This window comes from Passer domesticus, chromosome 12 (assembly GCF_036417665.1).
Source record: "Passer domesticus isolate bPasDom1 chromosome 12, bPasDom1.hap1, whole genome shotgun sequence".
NCBI lineage: Eukaryota > Metazoa > Chordata > Aves > Passeriformes > Passeridae > Passer > Passer domesticus.
The window spans coordinates 16623637-16632059 of record NC_087485.1 but is presented as its reverse complement, the minus strand read 5'-3'; the positions used below and the strand labels follow the sequence as shown (position 1 = coordinate 16632059).

General features: G+C 38.0%; 1 long non-coding RNA gene across 2 annotated transcripts; it reads right to left on the bottom strand.

The window, feature by feature from the left end:
* Nucleotides 1-990: 990 nt before the first annotated feature.
* On the bottom strand, nt 991-3106 carry LOC135279690 (uncharacterized). 2 transcript variants are annotated; one of them, XR_010346914.1, is made up of 4 exons: nt 2744-3106; nt 2547-2660; nt 1433-1554; nt 991-1317 (listed from the first exon to the last, which is right to left on the bottom strand). It is a non-coding gene; the product is annotated as an uncharacterized LOC135279690 (long non-coding RNA). The 2 variants fall into 2 exon arrangements; XR_010346915.1 differs by lacking the exon at nt 1433-1554.
* Nucleotides 3107-8423: the final 5317 nt, after the last annotated feature.

Genomic DNA, 8423 nt, shown 5'->3' with positions numbered 1-8423 from the left:
ATTGTGTGTCCTGCACTGCAATGCAGTAAAGTCTCCATCTCCTGCTTCTCAAGCTTTCCAGATCTCTAATGCCTCAGCCTTTGTTCCAGTGTCATTTGCAGGACCCCATGCCTTCAGGATTAAATCTAGGAATTCCTTTCCTTATCAATTACTGTGCTGTTCTCTAATTTAACAGAGCTATTGATACTTGCTATTTTGTATTAAATAGTAACCTTTTCACAATTTTTTATTTTCTTTTTATTACTTTTAGCATTTTCAGCGTCTCCTTCCCATCTGCTATGTTCTGGCAGTATCCTGTGCCTTAGCAAATATTCTTGACAACAAAAAATAACAAAAAATGGTGTCCTGCTCTCTTCATCCATCAGTTAATACTCTCTTTGTTCATCACATATCTTCACTATTGAGGTTCTAGCTATTTTTTCCCCTTTTCCAACATAGTGATAAATACCTTCTAATTTTCTTTTGGCCCTCCTGTAAGTTTTTATTTTCTACTAAAGTTTGTGCCCCACACACACCTTTTAAAAAATTAAAAGATAATTGTCTAAAGTTTTTCTCTCTACTTTGTGCAGTGGAGTTGCAACATATATATGTAAAAATAGTTTCCTTTTTGGCTGCTGTAATCTCATTTAACTGTACCTAACATTCAGGCTTTCCAGCTTTTCTTCTCAGAACTTTACCCCTTATACCTTTGGCTTTTACCATGCAAAACAGACAGATGAATTTTCTTCTTCTTCCAATGGATTTGAGTATATTTATAATCATCAGCCATGTCTTGGTGTCTATCTCATGGGTTTGGAATACAAAAATTTGAGAGGGTAGAATTTTAGTAAGTCTCAAAGAAAATCTAGAACTAGTAAGAAAACCAAGTAGTAGAGAAAACCAAGAAGTAGTAAAAAACTCCTCCTTCATTATCCAAATCAGCTAATGTGCTGGGCTCAGTTCTATGATTTTTCAGTGTTTTTCCCTTCCAGACTCATAAGGCACCACACATGTTCTTTGTGTATGAAGTAGGCTTATAGCCTCCATCAGCTTTTTGAAAACCAAAATTTAATATCGTTATTTTAATCTTGTATTTCTCTAATTGTTTGGAGCTATCTGGAAGTACTCCTTGGTTTGTCTCAATAGCTACCTGGGTATACAATACTGAATCTACCAACAGTAACACACTCCTGGGGTTTGCAAACATAGTTCAATAACATTTTTATTGACCAAAACCAGAGGGAAATTACTTGTGTTGCCAGCTTTCTATATGAGAGAAGTTGGTAGCAGCTGAATGGGTGGTATGAGAGTCTGCCATATTCAAAAATTTCAGTGATTCTAGGAAAGAAGCAGATAAAAATTTTGATGGAAGAAAATACAATGGAGGGAGACAAAGAATCATGATAACTTTATGGCAAAGGCTTATATTTTTTATATATGAAGGACAGAATACCTGATCCACCTCCTTCACTCTTCAAACAATAATTTTTAAGGGAAAGGCTGGTTCAAAATGGTACCAAATGCACTTTTTCAGCAAAATTCCAAGTGACAAGGTTTCAGAAGGGCAACAGCAAGCTGTCAGTAAAAGGATAGGACAATTAGGTGGAAATGCTACTTCATGTCAGCTTCTGGTACAACTAATGACATTTTGCACTTAAAAAAGATGCAGCTGAATTCTGAGTGACACGGGCTGTGGACACAAGCTGGCATCACGCCACAGACTTTGGCGAGCTGCAGCACCTTAACCCAGCAGGCAATGAGGCAACTGGTCATAAATTGTCCATGGGATTTTTTCATGGCTTCCAAAAACTGTTCTGCTCCTTGAGCTAACATTCAGTCAAGCTCTGTATGAGGGCAGAAGCAGAAATTCAGTTCAGCTCTCACTGACCCTCAGACTCAGGGGTTTCACCAGGCTTATGGTTAAAGTGCTTCCATGACAGTTGTGATTTTCCTAAAAAGAGTGTTAAGTATGAAAAGATAAACAATAATTGGCTCTAAAATTGCTGTCTAGAAATCTGTCACTTAAACCCCAGAAACCTGAACTGCAGAGGGATCTTACTGTTTGACCTTGAAGCTTTTTAGTCCCCCCTGGATAAGGCCCGAAATTACATCACTCTTGACAAGCCTGACACTTAAACTTAGTTGAGACCCAGTCTAGGTGCTACTCCATATATATTCTTTCCTCAGGAGTTGTTTCTTTTTTCAGCTTGCCTATGATTCCCTGACTGGAAATTGCTTCTAACCAGTGTCTTTTTCCTTGAAAAGCTGGCTGCTGTTGTCCAAGCCAGGAGCTTCATTTTTTAGCATAGCTTAGTTTAATTATGAGCCTATTTAGCCTAAGTGTGATCCCTGGCTGGAGGGCTGGCGAGTTCCTTCTCCTCACAGTTAAAATACTCATTTATAAGTAAGTCTGTACTTACCTGCCTCCTCTATAGAAAATAAAACTGAATTTTATATTCTACAGGAATTGCATTCAAAAACAGAAAGGAGAAACAGGCCTTGGAGCAGGGACCAAATGTAACGAGCACCTTGAACACTGAACTGCCAAGTTATCCATCCTTTCTGACCTTGTGAGGTTTGAGCTTTTTTCCTGCACAAAGGTACTGCTCTGAGAGAACAGCAACATTCCCCACCTCCTGAGTAGCCTTATTTCTTGCAAGCCTTGTGTTTTGGGTACTCATCTGGAAGATAAAAGGTTAGGTTTGAAGTTCAGACAAGAGGGAATTGAATCCGTGCTTGCCTTTTACAGGGCAAGCATTCTTACCACTTGGCTATTGTGCAGGAAAGAAAGACTCCGTGTCTTCTTCTTCAGCAGAGCTCTGAAAGAAAAACAGGAGCCCTGCTCAAAAGGACTGTGCTCCTGCTTTCAGCAAGGGCTGCTTGCTGAGGAGCTCAGCTTCTCACAGACCACTCAGACCCACAGTAGATTAATATTTAGTCGTTTCACTTGCCGTTGGATAGCTGGAGCTTGACTGAAGGAGGAATTCTGTTGAGACTAGTGGCTACTTCAGTCCCTATGTGCCGAGTTATCCTCCTTCAGGCTGCAGAGGGGCTCATGGGGAACTAGGAGCCCTCTTCCCTAAGCCAAACTTTCCACTCCATGGACCAGGAGCTTGGAAAAGAGCCAGTGCAGCACCAAACCCTCACACCCCACCCTGTCACTCTTTATGAGATCACAGTTCAGAACTGGAACTTCCTGCATTTTCTTGGCTCATTTGTTCATTTGGGTTTTTACCTGTTGTTTTGGGTTTTATAATCCTTGCAAAATGGCTGTAAATTTATTTTTCTTTTTAAAATAATATCTGTGGATGCCAGCCAGTCAGGAGAGAGAAACGGCAATCGTTTCTCACAGCGGCTTGTGAGAATTTTTAGGGAGTTGTAAGAATGTGATAACTCGTTTGTATAAACAATCTGTAGGTGGTGGTTTTCCACCTTGTTTTCCTGTTCTTCTCAAGGACAGTGTGTGAGAATGATGTTTTTTATTAACTAGCCAATCAAGTAGAATGTAACGTATTGGTCTATAAAAACTAAATAATCTTTTGTAAGAATCCCTTCTTTTCTCCTCTTGCTTTGGATCGCTCGTCTGTTCTTATGTCATTCTTGGCTCAAGGGTGACAAATATAATTTAGGTTTCCAAAAGGGAAGGTGTCTTCCTCTGATGTAGTTCAACATATACGAGACCCACAAAGTTTTTTGGACAAAACCCCTCACTACATCCAGAGACGTAGGAAACGGTAGAGGCACCTGTGAGACAGAATCAAAAGTTATTTTTATGAAATATGACATGGTATATTTATTGAAAAGCACCTCCACCTCATGAATATTCCAGGAAGCTTTGACCCTTTCCAAATTTCCTCCAATGATGAAAAATGCCATTTTTATGGGCTACTTTGTTTTGATGCATGCAGTACTTAAATGACAGCTAGAAAAGCATAGCAACACATACATCACTAACTACTGATGGCACTGATGACAGAAATAGGTAAATACCTGACTTATTCATTTATTTTTCAACTTTTCTATTTAAGGTATCCAAACATATTCAGATATTCTCAGCACTTCTGAAATAGAGTGTAAGTATGATATGAAGTAATGACTACTGCCTAAAGAGCTGGAAAATATTTCTGATATTTCTTTTAACTGCAGGAAAGGTTCAGATTAGGCTGTTAGATTGAAAAAGATCTTATTTGGACAACCAGGCAGAGTTGTCAGTTAAAATAAATGTTTGGATTAAGTGAAGAAATTCCATAGGTTATTAGGGCCTGAAGAAGACACACTGCATTTGTGAATGGCTGAGATCCATGGTCCCAGACAAAGGAAGCAAAATGCTGACTCAGTTTCCCTAAAATCTGGCAATAGAAATACAAATATACTGGCAAGATGGAACTTATCTTTTGCTTTAAGTCTTCCCCTCCAAAAAAAAGCCTTCCTTGCAATGAGGATAATGTGCAGATACCTGAACACTCAGCTCAGACATAGACCCTTGGTACTTCCTACAAAACCCTGGCCAGACTTTGTAATACATAAGCTTCAGCTCCAAAAGAACATCAGAAAAGCAAAAGCTTTATGTGCTGTTCTGCAATCCAGCAAAAAAAATGCATAGCCTTAGGCACTGTATTTAAATGAGCCTTCCAAGATCCTCATGAATGTTAGCTCAGACAGAGTTTATCTACCAGGGGGAAACCAGAGATTCAGTTTCACTGCCAACTTTCTTAATAAACATGAGCCACTGGCATTGTCCAAAATAGAGCAGATAAGCAGAAGTTGCACATCCCACTCATTATTATGCTATATTAAAGATTAACACAGTGGAGGGAACAACATTTCAGAAGTTATTTACAGTGATGTGAATAATTTTGTTTATAAACAAATGAGCAATAAATGTCCTTATTCGGGAGATTAAAAAAAAAGTTAGCTTTTACAAAAAATTCAAACCAGATTTTTTTCAAGCACTGATTACCAAAGAAATGTTGGTGCTTTGGATGTGTTTAGTAGGTTATTTATTTTTTTCTATTTCAATTAGCTAGTACTCTGTGTGCATGTTAGAGAAAGGCTGCTGCTTTTAAACAACACAGAATGCACTGAATACAGCCTCACAGCCTGAAAAAAAGAACATCTTTACAGGACACAAACCCACAGAATACAAACAATTAGTCTTATTTCATCATTTTCCAAGAGTCATCTCAAATAATAATGCAAAAATCCTTTAAGAGACATACCAAATTTTACCAATTGAGCAGAGATTAGAGACATTTAAAAAAAAGAGATTTCAGCATAGCATCAACACAAATAATAACCATACTAATAAAATATAACAGACAAAATACAAATCCCAAATGAGTACCACTAACACACAACATAATTAAAGACTTGAGACAATTAAAGAGAGTAGCTTAAACTCTCCCTACTTCAAGCAAATATTGTCTGAACCAGCATTCCATCTGACGTGGAAGAAAAAGCAATTGGATACAGTACAATTACTAAAGTTTGCTTGGCTTTTACCCTTTGCAGAGCACCAATTCCCACCTTTTTCAGCTTGTGGCAGTACCAGGATTCATTGCAATCCTTTCCTAATGCAGCAATTTTAACTTGAGACACTCTGAGCTCGGAGAACTGATCTTTGAGAGAGCCTGAGGTCCTGCTGGGTTCCCTCCCGAGGTGTTAGCACAGGCTGGGCACTGAAATCCATCAGTCTCAGTGGAGATGTGCAGCCAGCTGCCCCAGAGGGACCCAGGTGCTCCCCACTCACCCCAGCTGGAGAAGGGCCCCACTGCCACGTCCCCTGGAAGGAATAATCATTTTTCTTGGTGACTGCTACAAAATCCAAGGCTTTGGCATCATTTGCAGGTTGCCTTTTAGCTCCCAGGTGTCTGTGAAACACCTGTGTAATTTGTGAGCCTGATCTCCAGGTCTGTTATAGCCCAAAAAATCACCTTCCACAGACTCACAGAATCAATGAGATAGAAGAGACCTCCATGGTCCTGAAATCCATCCTCTGACCCAACACCACCATTTCCCTCTGCAGCGAGACCAAAGGAGTGCCAGGGCTGAGCCTGCAGAGGGTAATGAGGCATTTCCCCGCTGATCCACAGCCTGTGAACCCAGAATTGGGAGGAATTTTGGAAGAGACAGGCATTTCAAACCTCTCTTTATAGCTTTAATTAGCATGATTGTCTGCACAGATATATTAATGGTAGTTTTCTTCACTCAGAAGAAATTAGATTGTAATAAATATCAACATTAAAAACAAAACCCTGTTATATTGGCTCAGGATTTGCCCCTCACACAACCAATGACACACCCTATCAACCCTGCAGTTTCCTCTACAGTTTAGTGAAGAGTAGAGCTGTGCATTTTCTAAAAGATTTTTTTTTTGTCCATGAAAACTTCCAGGAAAGCAGCACTTCTTTGATTTATACATTTTTACACATCAAAATAAACCAGCAGTGTTTCTTTTTGTGCCCAGCAAGCTGAAAGGGTGGAGTTTCAGGAGGCAGTTATTTAGGAGACCTGAAATATTTTTAAAAAATGGTAAGCAAATTATATATTTTTGGCAATGCAAGTGTATTGGGGACTTGGTGGAAGTCCTGAAAATAGTAACAGCAACAATATTTTTCTGATCTTTACTCCTTTAATTTTTCATGGAAAATATATTTGAATTCTTTGAAGTCATTGAGCTATTTATTTTTCTTAGAGGGGACTCTAACATGGATCCTCTGATCACTGCTAATTCTACTTTTTTTTTCCTAAATGAGAAAACAAATGACAAAAAGAAATGAGAAAATTCTGAAATTTTGTGAAAATTCAATAATTTCTCTTCTTCCTATTTCTTACCTTCACTGGATATCTTTTTCATCTACCCACTAATCTAACTTTCTTTACATTTTGTTTTTACTTAAATAAACATTAAGCATACTTGCCTACAGTAAGCTCTCTTGTTTTATTCTCTTTGCTCTCCTTTCCTGTACAATAAGTCCATTAATTTTTAATACTTTATTTTCTGAGTTTTCTCTTTTGTTATTTGATTCTTAATGAATTCTCTCTTAAGCTTACAATATCAATGCTTATTTATTATGGATGTATTGTACAGAAACATTTTTACTGTGATTTGATTTTTCATCAGAAGACCTTGAAGTTCACTTTATATAGAAGTAATGACAAAAAAAATCCTTGGGAAATAATCCACTCAAAATAAATATAGATAATTCAGGAGAGTAGAAAGAAATCCAAAGCAAAAACAAGGAACAACAATGGCAGTAAACTGGGAAAATATTTTTGGAAATAAAAGAAATCCATTGTAAAAAACAAGCTACATTAAACCTGGCATTCTCATGTGTTTTGTTGGAGGTTTTTTTTTTGGGGGGTGGTTGGGGGATTTTGTGTTTTTTTGGTGCTGGTTTCGTTTTTTTGAGGGGGGAGGGGGTGTTTGGGTGTTTTGATTCAATATGGATTGCTTAAATTTTTTTTTATGCCAAAAATATTCATGGAGATTGTGTCAATCAAAGGAAAGTAATTTTCTAAATTTATATTTACACCAGGAAAAGACAAAAGGTGTCTTGGTCAGTGGCACTACAGAGCATCACTCCTGTATCTGCTCAGTTTATACTTAGCTAGGAATGGAATTAATAAGAGATATAAGAGGAGCAGAGCTCTGGGCAGTGCAGGAAGCACTGATCAGAGAGCTGGTACTGAGACACAGATGAGTAAAGAGGTCTGGAGAGCTCCTGTGGTGCCTGGGTTCCCTAATCCCCTTTTCCCATGGTTTCTGGCTGTGTGTGCTGAAGTGGGAATGAAAGAAGTTGCAGCCAGGTATTTTGATCCAAAGATTAGAATTTGAGGAATTTTAATGTTGAAATACTTTGAAACTTCTGTAATTATCACAAAATCCTAAATATAAAATACAGCAGTGGTTCCAGATACTGCCTGGTAGGAAATGTTTCTTAAATAAATATTTACTCCTGTTTTTAAATGACAGTGCTTTGATAACAATTCCAACCCAGGCGGTGTAGGTCTGATTTTAAATGATCTTGGACAAGTTACTTAACAATTCTTAACTCCTGTGCTTTCCCAGCTAAATGGAGGATTGTCAGGATAAATTCATTGATTGGGATCATTAAAAGGAGGCCTTGTAGCTGGATTTTAGGCAGATTCACTGGATAGAGTAGTTTTCAGAAGAGTAACAATAATGTTAAATGACGTCAGCAGTGTTTCACAGCACAACTGGACCAGAAAATAAGCAAACAATAAATAAAGAAAGAGTTGGGAAACTCTTGAAGTAGTTTGAAGTTTTAAACCAGAAACTTATCTGCTGATTTACACCACTTCTTCCAGAACTCTTGAGTATAACTTCAAAACTTCCTGCATGTTTTCTGAATAATGGGGCAGAACAAACTCATCCTGTAAACAATTAATAGAATGGGTTTTTTTAAATTTTTGTCAGGGCC